This window comes from Malus sylvestris, chromosome 16, assembly GCF_916048215.2.
Source record: "Malus sylvestris chromosome 16, drMalSylv7.2, whole genome shotgun sequence".
NCBI classification, from domain to species: domain Eukaryota; kingdom Viridiplantae; phylum Streptophyta; class Magnoliopsida; order Rosales; family Rosaceae; genus Malus; species Malus sylvestris.
Genome location: NC_062275.1, coordinates 19560603 through 19572759, shown reverse-complemented (window position 1 = coordinate 19572759; position 12157 = coordinate 19560603). Strand labels below are relative to the sequence as shown.

The window sequence follows — 12157 nt, the reverse complement described above, 5'->3', positions numbered from 1 at the left end:
GTTGTTGTTGTTGGTTACTCACAGGCATTTTCTAAAATTACTTTTATATGTGTGTGTGTGTGTCAGCTTCCATTGACGAATCCCTCAAATAAGATTATTTTGCACTGTCACTGCCATCTCTCTTTTCTTTAGCAAGTGTGTTATTACTTTAAGACATCCTTTAGAAAATTCTCATGTAGAAAAAGTAATAGAAAAACTAACTCCCTTGGTTGCTCTTTGGTCTTATGTCAATAGCACAGCTGGATTATGCCTTTTTGGTCTTATGTCAATAGCACAGCTGGATTATGCCTAAATCGGGTAGAGTTGGTCTTCCACTTTGGTCTTCCACTTATGATAATGTATCAGTTGTCTCTTCTATTGTCCACGATGGAGCAGCTTTACCTAATACAGAGAAAACTTTACCTTTTGGTGGAGAGGTGGGTTCTGTTTTTTATAATTCCTTAAGTTTTGACTAAGTAGTAGCTACAGAATGAAATAAATATTCTACCCTTGTTTCTGTAGCTGTCTCTCTCCCATGTTAACTAAAACCGTAAAAGGATAATGTTCACACTCAGTAGCTATTTCTTGAGGATGCAATAATAATATGTTGATTTAATGTTTCATTTTCCATTAAACTTTTTCTTCATGAAGTTAAATTATTAGTGTGTTTATTCAGGACATATCAAGATGCCTTCTTTGGACTCAGAGACATCATCAGACATGGCCACAAATTCGTACTGACATGTTCACCAAGCTGATAGATCTCTTGATGCGTAACAGACTAAAAGAGTCTTATTGTGAGATTAAAGTTAATTCTCCTACTTGTTTCTTGTTTTGTCATGGATTATTCTACATGTGATTAAGTGATTTATCTTCTGTCATCTGCCCTAGCTTCCTTTTGTGATACGTTATGATTCACACCAGTACATACATACATATACATTGGACAAGAAGTCCTTCCAAGCAAAAGCCAAAAGATGCTTAACAAGTAAAAATAAATAAATTATTACAGAGCTTCCGCCAGTCTAGGTGAATTGTAACATTGTTTGTAGACATGACGTCCAAAGAGAGGCAAGTTGAGTATCACACTATCATGCTGGTGATGATTCTCTTAAACTAGGTTATGCCTTTAGTGATGTTGTGTATGATGCCTCTAGATTTTCTTGGCCACCCTAAACTCTAGTGGGGTTATAATTATGTATAATATTTCTGTATTGAATTTTTAATTAATGTAAATATCTTGTGAGGACTTACCTACAAGACAACACACACACGCTTTATTGTCTTATTTCATAACTTTGATCCAATTGGTGGTTTTCCATTTTATATGTTTGTTTTGTGCCCCTTTATTAGCCGACCCCACTTAGTGGGAAAAGGCTTTTTTGTTGTTGTTGTTTTGTGCCCCTTTATGTTTTCTTTTTGAAAAAAAATAAATAAAGAGCCAATCATATTTTCCTTCCAGAATATATTAAGATCTAGTACACAACTTGAGGTTTCACAGTGCAAGTAAAAGTTAAAAGAAAGCATTTCAGGTCATGGTGAATCATATATAGAACACAGATGTGAAGCTAGTCCTCTATAACGTAAATATATATTTGGGTCTGTCAAAGTCCCTCAATACTGAAAGAAGGTTTATTATCAGAGTGCTTGAATTTAAGGGCTATATATTAGTCATTTGAATCGAATGGTGTATGGCCAAATAGTGTAGAATGTGTTGGACAAGGGTCCTTTACCTTGGTTCTCAGGTTATGCTTTTCTAATTACTTAGTTCCCTTTATACAGGAGGGGGAGCTAGATGCTGTTGGTGTAGTTCATTCTTATGAAGATGGTATGCCAGCTGGATCTCGTAAGACAAGATTAACTGCTCTCAATGTGCGTCTCTTAAAGTGAATTATAGCTGCTTTAGTCCTGAAATATAATCTTCTGCAAAAATTTTAAAATTTTCTTTTGCATGGGTCCCTCCTATGGGTTTGTTCTTCCCAATGGTTTTGGTCCCAGATGCATATCCTCCTCCTCCCGGTGTTTGGTCAGTCGTGTTTTCCAAGTTAAACTTCTCTGCGACATAATAATACTTGGGATAAATCACTTATTCTTGATAAATATCGGATTGGTTACTTACATAGGTTTCGTGACTATGAGGACTTGCTAGAAGATACATGGCACATGGAATTTCCCAGAAGACCTGAAATGTCAGATAGCTTGTTTCCCAACATGAACACCGGGTATCCAATGTGGGATGGCTACCCAGCTTTTTCAGCTAAACCAAAGAAAGAAGAAAAAGTTGGCCTTGCAGAAGCCATAACAAGTAGCATTCTTTCAACAGGTAGGTTTCTAGAGTGTCACCTCACCTACTAAGCTTCTCTGTCTGATACCTAAGCACCACTTGGTGGTTTGTTGACGTATAGACCTCCAAAGAAAATTGTTTTGCAGTATACTATTGGTGAGTTTGTCAACTAAGATATACAATGTGTTTCTATATTTGCTTACTTCGTGTAGAAACGAAGAAATGACATATTGTATGTTTTAGGTTGGTGGAGTGGCTTCGACAAGAGGTCTTGTTCCTGCAGTGGAGGAAAGGTCAGTTCTAGTTAAACAAGCCTACTTGTTTGATTAATATTTGTGATTATGATTATGCTTATGATGTTCTATGTGGGTTGTGCATTAAAGTCTTCACATTTTATGAAAAGAGAATCCCACATTGAGTAATTGGTTTTGGGTCGAAAGCTTGCATTCTAATGTGGTGTCAGAGCCAGGTTCGGCTGCATGTGAATCCATACAACAAGTGTCTACGTCACCCAATATGTTGTCCACATGTTTGGCTTGAGTGTCGCCACATGTGAGGGTGCGTGGAGAGTTGTCTCACGTCGGAAAGTTAAAAGGAACCTTGAATGGGATCATAGGGAGTAGGGTTACTCCTCCCATTGCCAATTGTTTTGGGTGTACTCTCAAATTCCTTTAGAGAAAACCCACCATTGTGGACTTTGATTCTTTGGCCTAGAGTTTTGCTAAGTTAGACTTGTGGTTATGTTCATAAACTCATAGAGGTCGGCAAGTTTTAGTGCATAGGTCTCCATGCTTTGAAAAGTTGTTTGTTGTGTGCCCCCCTTTACATTGACCCCTGTTGAGCAAAATTGTCACGAGAACAAATAATTCACTCAACACAATTTCACCCTCGTTCATTTTTACGAAGAGGGTTTTATTAATTTGAGTTCGACCCATTCTAGGCTACGCGTCTATTAATTACAACCTTTCTTTTGGGAAAGGAATACCCTTTGATTCTAACATGAAAATTATGAAATTTGAGGATTGATGTGTTTGTTTGATTTTGCAACTGCATATAGGTCAAGCCCTAGATTGCCTACGTAATCTTTTAAGGGATCAAGTCACTCATTGTTCATGATTTTGGTATTTGGAATTTTAGTGAGTGGATGACCCACTAAAAAAGAATTTTGTGTTTGATCTATCTAGATGAAGTTGGTTGAATGAACCAGGGATTTGATTTGATGTTTCGGTTTTGCGGTTGCATCTAGAATGTGAGACTAGACTGCCTATGTATCCTTGATGGAATCAAATGGCGTAGTTTTGGAATGATCAATGAATGAATGACTTAAAGAAAGATTTTGGTGTTTTGGTTTTGACTTGGTGCCTTGTGCAGTTTCCACTCATGCAGGCGATGAGGGTTTGATATTTGATGCAGTTTCATCCCATTTGGTATTTGATACGACTTCATGTCATTTGGTGTTTGATACGGCTTCATGCCATTTGAAATTTGATGCAGCTTCATGCCATTTGAGACTTGATGCAGCTTCGTGCCATTTGGGATTTGATGCGGCTTCGTGCCATTTGGGATTTGATGCGGCTTCGTGCCATTTGAGATTTGTTGCGCCTTCGTGTCATTTGGGCCAACTCGGTAATTTAACGGGAGCTGGATCCATTTGTTTTGACGTTGCTCAAATCCACTGATTTGAGGTGGCAAGTCTATCCAGCTTTGTGCTTTGAGATGGTTCGCGTCTAAGGTATTTGGAGTAATTTGCATCCATGAATTGTCGTGGTCGTCGTTGACTCCATGTTTACTTGGACCATATTCAGTCAACGGAGCCCACGTGAATGGCATTCCAAGTTTTGGAGGAGCTCTTATTTTCCTCCCTTGCTGCAGCCCTTAGTGCTTTTGAAACTCCACAAGTTTGACTTAAGATTCAAACATAATGATCAATATTTAAGTCGCAAGAGTTACCAAGGCAGTTGTCACTGGATGCTTCTTTTTGGTTTACATCCACTTCTTGTATACTTGTTCTCCATGTGGTGCTTTCGGTGCTCAGCGGAAGCAAAGAGGATAAAGAAAGGCGTTGCCTATTGGTGCATTAAATCAAAAAGCAAAGTCTTCTTACTTGAACTCTTTAATTTCAATGCCACGTAAGTGGCTTTCCTCTTGGTGATCACAATCATGATTTGCCATCTTTTCACCATTTTTTAATAATATTTTGACCCTTTTTCTAGGGACCCGCATACATGGCATCCCAATTTGTTTGCTCGTCATCACGTGCTATTTGCACACTTGCATTTCCTTTCTTCATGGAACTTATGAAAGCTCCGGAGACTTCGAAGAAAATTGCAGCGTGTTTTCGATCTTCGAAGCAGCAACACATTTGAATATTTAGAGCAACGATAACAGTGCTCTTTGTCTCGCAACGAACTTCATAGAAATGATAGGAAAACAAAGAGTCCTTTGTGCAATAGATTTTTTTGGGAGCCTCCTTTTGACCTTTAAACAGACTTTTAGAACCCCATGTTATATTGGTTTCCTTCAATTAACCCTTTTACTGTCATCACATTGAGGGTGATCAACAACAGAAAAAGAAACATTTGTTTCCAGCAAGCCTTCTATGCATCCATGTGCATCGTCCATTTTTTTCTGCAATTCCTGGCTGCCGGTTTGGTCCCAAAAGGAACTTTTCTGTGGCCTCTTCATTCTCACTGTCCGTGAGTATCGACAGCAACAATTGTCTGCACGAATCCATGAGCTTGCCACCTGGATCATCATGCTCAGATTTATGCGGAGTTGATTGCGGTGGTTGTGTAATGGTGGCGTTGAAGTCCTTGACACAAGCTCGCAAGTTACAGGGTGTTGATGATGGCAAAGGCACAGCGACGGTGGTGCTAGAGCCATTGCAGCGTCTTGGAGGCCTTGGGGCTGTCTTCTGCTGCTGTCGGCTGATGGGGTTGCGGCAGTTCTTGATTCTCTTCTCCGTTGTCGCGACTTTTTTTCAGTCTCTTCTAGCTTTGTGCGACACTGCATCACCAAATCCATCTCCTTCAAGTCACAGAGTGCATGGGCTCCTTCTGGAAGACAACCGGAGATGACGGCTGGAGACATGGCGCGGCTGCTACCTCCGTTTGGGCTTCCGTCTGACTTCGGCGGTTGTTGCAGTGTTATGCGAGGAAGGAAGGGCTGCAGTGTGCGTTGATCGAGAGTCCAAGAGAGGTAGAGAGAGAACTGCAGTGGGCTCACGGTCTCCGAATGTCACCAGTTTGCTGTTGCCCTTCCTTTGTCGGCCGAGACGAGGGTGCACGCTGCAGTCTCTGGGCTCACGGATGGTGCTCTTGCTGGGCAGAGAGGAACCAGGAGCAGCCGTCTGGACCTTGGGGAGTCGACAGTGGCGGGGAGCGGAGAATGTCTCTCTTTCTTCTCTGCATTTTCCTTCTCTGCTCGCCAACCGCATCTTTGCCTTCGTGTTCCGCTGCCTTCACTCCTTCTGCAACTGTTTCTTTGGCATCGTCTTCGTTGTCCCTTGGTGCATGCTTGATACCCAATGTTTGCTTTTGGTTTGTGTAATTGAAGTAGAAGCAATTACAACTTGTTTTGAAATCCTTTTGGTTGTGCATGTAACATACCATTTTTCTTCATCTTTGTTTTGAAATATATTTCCACCCTTGTTAATTTTAATGGCTATATATGGCTTGAAAGTCATTGTAATTGTTACTTATGTTTATTTTAGAGGCATTTTCTAAAATTTTGTCAACTTTTGTTATATGATGGACATGTAATAAGAGATATCACGCTTGACTTCTTACTCCTAAGGATGAAAGAGATGCCAAAATGAAGGATTTTTCTCTAAAACCTTTGGTGTTATTATCGACAAATATATATAATGTATTGTACTCCTCCTTATACAAGTTCTTTCTGGTAATATAAAAATTATTAAGAGTACAAGTCAGCAATACAGTTAGAAATATGGTTAGCAAATTTGTTAGTATTTGGTTAGAGTTGTTAGGCTTACTAGTATAAAAACAAAGTGCGTAATATTCATTATTTCAATCAATACAAATCATATTTCTCTCTCTAAACTCTTTCACTAGATCTATGTGTTCATCCTTCTGTTCATCATTTCTTCTTGATTTTCTCTTCAATTCCCAAACATTTTAATGTAGTTAACGTGGTATCAGAGCCACCAAGCTCACGCCATGGATTTTGGTGGTTCCGTTTTCTCTTTTTTATTAGATTTCATCTTCTAGTTTTATTTTCTCTTTAGATTTTCTTCAGAAATTCCGTCAAGTTCTTCGGTGCTTCTGCGATCATCCTATAACTTCTAGGTTGATTTTCAGTTCTTGAATTTTCCGTTCTTGAATTCAGGAATTTTTCAGTTTTTCATCAAGTTTTTCATATTTCAGTAGATCGAGTTTTGAGAAAGAAAATATTATGGGAAAATGTCGGATTCCGAGAAAGGAAAAGCATCAGCTTCTGGGCAAGTGTCCGATTCCGTTGAAGTATGATCGTTATGTTCCTGAGTTGATTGATAACACCAAAATTGTCCCTCTCTATAACACCAAAATTGCCTTTTGTTTATAAGAGATTGAAATTTAGAAATTAGGACAACAACGACAACGACAAAGTCTTTTCCCATTAAGTGGGGCCTATTATGAGTACAGACTCAGAAACTTACGTCAGGTGTGTGTATCAGAAACTTGACTACATGCGATCATGAGAGAAGGACACCCATCACTGCCCCTCCCATATATCGAACTTCTGCAAAGGTATGTGAATCCGTGGATATATGGTTTCAGTTAAGATCATTTACATGGTACTGATATCTGTTTGATTTGGATTAATTCTTGACTCCCTGGTTTGCTTTGGATTGTTGTTTCGGTTCTCCCAATCGTCCATGCGGTTGGAGCACTCCGCTTTCGAAAGTAGTGTGGTTCCAATCACTAGACTTTTTTTTTTTTTTCTTGCACCGGATCAAACAGTTTAACGTCCACAGATAGTGGATAGGTATGTCTTTGTTTCTTGCAGTTGCAGATTTATGAAGAAGGACGAGAACATGCATATGGAAGCATTTTGGCGGAAGCAGAGAGAAAATGAAAACCGAAAATAAAGAACATAGGAAAAAAATTGTCAAGCTCCAACCTCCAACAATTGAAAGCATCGACAAAGTAGGGGCTACAATGAAAATCAATTGATGAAGATTTTGCGAAGGTCCACGATTTGACTTGGTGAAGACTTCGAGGGAGAGTATGTCAACTGTGCTCTTAATCTTAATTTTACATTTAGGTTTTAAGTTTCTGCTTTCAATTTTTTTCCTGTCCATTTTCAGTTTGAGTTTTTGTTTGACTATTCAATTTTTGCATATGTGAGCTTTTATCTACATGCTGCTACTTTGTTCAAGCTCTTTGTTAGAATAGTTTAACACTTTTTTTTGTTAATTGGGTCCTGATCTTCCATGATTTCAAATGAACTTGATCTCACATGTATTGAGTTTTGTATTTTCTAATTATAATGCATAAAGCTATGGCAGAAGTCCGTATAACGGAAATTGTGAATTACGTAGGCAAATGGGTTTGGAAAATAAGAAAAAGCTTCAGCGGCCATCTGAGTTTGTGATTGGTCTGCAACTTTTTCAATTACATTAAGTTGTAAGCTAGCAAAGAAGAACTATAATTGTGTGGACAAATTGGTTTAATGTAAGTGATAGTACCAATTTGTGGTACTGTATCTTAGTATACTATCTATTATTTGTGATAAGAGTGATTTTTCAATTACAGATGTGATAGAGTGAGTGGTACTTTATGTGATCACATATCTTTGTAGACTGTTTAATGACCAAAATTGTTCATTGTAGTTTGAATTTGTCATAATTAAAATCAAGTTTATTGTTCCACAAAAGTTTCTGGAATTTTGATTTTGGAAAAACGAAACTGAAAAGTTTCAATTTATTGTCATTAAGGTACCTTAATAATTCGCCCCTGTTCTTTGAACATGTTTGTTAGTCTTGATCAGACATTAAACATACTAATTATACATGCCATGCAATTTTAATTGATTGCAAGCTTATTTGCTTTCTCCGATGTACTTTAAATTTCTCTCTTGGCTTCGTTTGCAATCTTTTTTGGATTAATTCTTCATATTCTCCCAAGTTTGTATCTGTTGGACGAAGAAATTGTTCTTTTATTTCTATCATATGTTTTAATTGTTATTATTTCAACGTATGTCCTTCCTGGCAGATTCTAACATATGCTGCTATTCTCAAGCGTGAAAAGAAAGAAATTGAGGAGCTTTGAGCCAAAATTGCAGGTTAATTATAAATATAGATCGCCTACGTAAAATAAAGGAATTTAAATATTCCACGTGTTTTAGGAATCTCATTCAGAAAAGTTGGGCATAGGACATCCTCAACCTGCAAAACACGTTATTGCAGGTTTGGAATATACACTTTCTGTTTATTATAATTAGTTGAATGCAAGTGTATTCTGATACATGCATACTTTCTGTGCAGACTGAGTTAGAGAGGGGGCGTATGGCTTTGGAGTTGGAGGAGGAAAAAAAAGCCCAAGCTGAAAGAGAGGAGATGGTGCAAAAGCAAGCTAAGAAAATTGAGAACCTGAGCTCAATGGTGTTGTATTCAAATAGAGATGAGAATCGCGATCACTTTAAAAAGGTTTGCATGACTAATTAATTTTCATTTTGAACTTGTGTATAATAGTTGATGTTCATATTTATGTTCGATTCCTAATTTTGTTGTTCTGAAAATGAAAAATAACTACTTAAAAGTGTAAAATTTTATTATTAATAAACACAAAAATATGTGCTTGATATTCTAATGTGCCATTGCCAATGAGATAAGATTTAGTTAAACACTCTATGTTGAATCGATAAATTTAGCACGATACATGTTAGGAGACGTGGTCGTGCCAACTCAAGAACTCAAGACAATCCTCCAATTTTGCCTTCACACGCTTCCTCCTGTTTTATTTGGAGCAATTGGAGATGGCGACCCAAAATAATAACTAGCCAAGGTATACTTGAGTTTTCCATTTTATTAATTGTCATTTGCAGAGAGATAAATAGAGCAGTTATGTATGAGTATCAGATTTCTTCGTCTACATTGCGGTTAGTCAAATGGTTGAAACAGTTTGTTGTTTTATTTGCATTTTACAACTTTCATTGGAATAATATTTGATTTGAGTTAAAACTTTGATTTATGAATTTACACGTTTTTATTTGTTTCTCTGTCATATGGTTGGCATCATTTCAGTCCAATAACTCTCGACATAGTTAAGTTGAGGAATTTAGCGCTAATGATTTCCCTTTTTTTTCCTGCTGTTTATATAGATGCTTGTCATTTTATTCATTTTTCATGTTAACTTTGTTCAATAAGCTTCCTGTGGCTTAAGCATTGAAGTTATTCAATTTTGTTTTAAAATATATTTAGGTGTTTTGGAAAAGGTATTTTATGTGCATAAAGGCTATTAAGCTTAACAAATTGTAACCTCTTGCAAGCTTCATCAGCTTATGTTTGTGAGGCAAAAAGGAGATGACTTGGTTGTTTAATCAAGTTAATAATTTGATTAAAACAATCCATTGTGGCTACTTATTAACTGTTATTTGATTGAATTTGGTTTTCTCAAGATTCAGGATTATGTGCACTTCACTCCGCAGCGAATTAGAGAAGTTTGATCGACTATGAGGCAACATGGGATTCTAGCAAGAGAATATCCAGGGTGCATCATTTTAAGAACTCAAAGAAGTCATATTTTGAGCTTGGGATTAGGGGCCCTCTTTGCCTTCTCTCTTTACACACCGTCTTGGGTGGAAGAATCAAATTGAAAAACCTATCTGCCAAATTAAAGAATGTTGGATTCGAGAACATATATACGGAGAAAACTTTGAAAGATAGAGAGATAAACCAAAAAAAATCAAACATGAGAATCAAATGGCTTACCAACTGGCTAGGTTTTTAATTTCTCATGCAGTTATATGAGTGCGTATGCAGCAGTTCCTTTATCCATATTCCTAACAGGACATCATGCAAGATAAATTTTTTTTGTTGGAGGGGCTTTATAGTCTAATTATTTTTGTGAAGCCTTGAGACATCAAACTTGATGTCTGGCTCTCTGTAATATTAGATTAGATTAGATTAGATAAGAATATCTAAAGGAAAACTAATGAAAAGAGCTTGAAAACTTTGAGTTTTAACGATAAGGACAAAATAAAGGGTAAAGTGAATAGTACCATGATTGACTTTTTAGTGTAAAAATGTGGTTTTTTGTTAAAGTAAACAGTACAAATAGCTTTTCGTTAAAGTTCTCAATATCTAAAGTAACACATCTTTAGGGTGAGGCTTGCAGAGAGGCTAATTTATTTTTATCAGTAAAGGGCTTTGATCCAAATTTGGACTTTAGCCACTTGATGTTTTTGGGCTTTAGTCCTCAGCCCAATTTAATTTTTCTGATGAATTTGTTTACTTCAAAAAACAACCCCATTACAACTGTGAGCAGAATTTCTAGTTTTCAAGTACACTATTCAATAAAATTGGATGCTTATGAGAGCCTGATATGCCCGTGTGCTTTTTTTTTTTTTTTTTTTTTTTTAAAGTTTTAACGAAATACTTTCAGTACTCTTCACTTTTAATGAAAATGACATTTTTACTCTAAAAATTCACTTCCGGTACTATTCACTTACAATACTTTTTTGTCACTTTGATTAAAACTCAAAGTTTTTAAGTTATTTTCATTAATTTTCCTTTTAAAAAATGCTATTGATTGAACATGAATGGAACTTTCACTCAATAGAATAGACGCCTTTATACGATTAAATTATCATTCTCCTTTTTGCATGGTTTTACATGCAATTCCTTCAAATGGAGCGATTGATACTGTTGATGGTTTTAAACCTTTCTTCTTGTAACCGAAAATAACTCAGAAAGGGATCCTCCGGATCCCTCCCACCGAATCCTTCTCATCAAACAATTTGGGCATTTGAAATTTGATTAAACGGCTAAAAATAGGGGCTCACTCTAAAAGTTATAATAACTTTAACGGCTTGATCAAATTTTAAGGGCACGGGTTGTTTGATGAGAATGATTAGGTGGAAGGGATCCTCTTCCTTTCCAAATAACTCGACCATAGTTTTTCATATGTGGATTATATCATGTAAAATAGGTCTTGCAATCAAGATCAAATCCAATTTTGTACCATGGAAAGGTGGAGCGGTAAGTCAAGCATCATCGAACTCAAGCCTTCAAGTGTAGGGGTGCCAATTGAACTACAAGCTTCTTCCATCTTTTCATTTTTTTTTTTTTTTGGTTTCTGTCACGCCACGCATTAATTACCAGAGTTAATAGGTTAACTTGAGTTAGGAATGAAGCATTGGGCAACGGATCCCACATCGACGAGAACGCGAAGGGGCGAGGGAACGACGTGGTATAAAGACGAGGCGGTTGGTTAAGATTAGTTTTTAAAAGGGTCAGTTGGCTAAATATGCCACTCTCACCCTAGTTTGGTGAGTGCCGTATGGATATCAAGACATATGGCTGACATAATTTGTGGGACCTCATAGGGTTGGCTCGCCTCGGCCGACCCTCCAGTTTTAGTACCTCAAACCTTACTAAACTTTGTAGTACCTCATTTGATATTGACATTGATTGGAGCGTATTCCGTTTGACGCGATTGACATTTCTGTGGATTGTTTAGCTACTTGTTTCAAAGAAATATTTTTGCTCAACGGTGATAAATATTGTGGTTAACATTACCACTATCATGAATAAAAATGCATAATTGTTTGAATTGGTAATTATATCGTGCACTAGTTTTTAGGTTAAATTTTAGGCTTATTTACACCAACGCCGTCTGAAAAATCAACTTTTCTCTGATTTTATTCTATGAAATTCAAATTACTTAACTA

At 37.1% G+C, this 12157-nt stretch overlaps 1 non-coding gene and 1 pseudogene across 1 annotated transcript; both read left to right on the top strand.

Annotated features, from left to right (window-relative positions):
- The window catches only part of LOC126607422 (actin-related protein 9-like), a 36547-nt pseudogene that overhangs the window by 8802 nt on the left and 15588 nt on the right, over positions 1-12157 (top strand).
- Positions 11712-11839, top strand: LOC126609462 (U11 spliceosomal RNA). Its single transcript, XR_007618176.1, has one exon. It is a non-coding gene; the product is annotated as a U11 spliceosomal RNA (small nuclear RNA).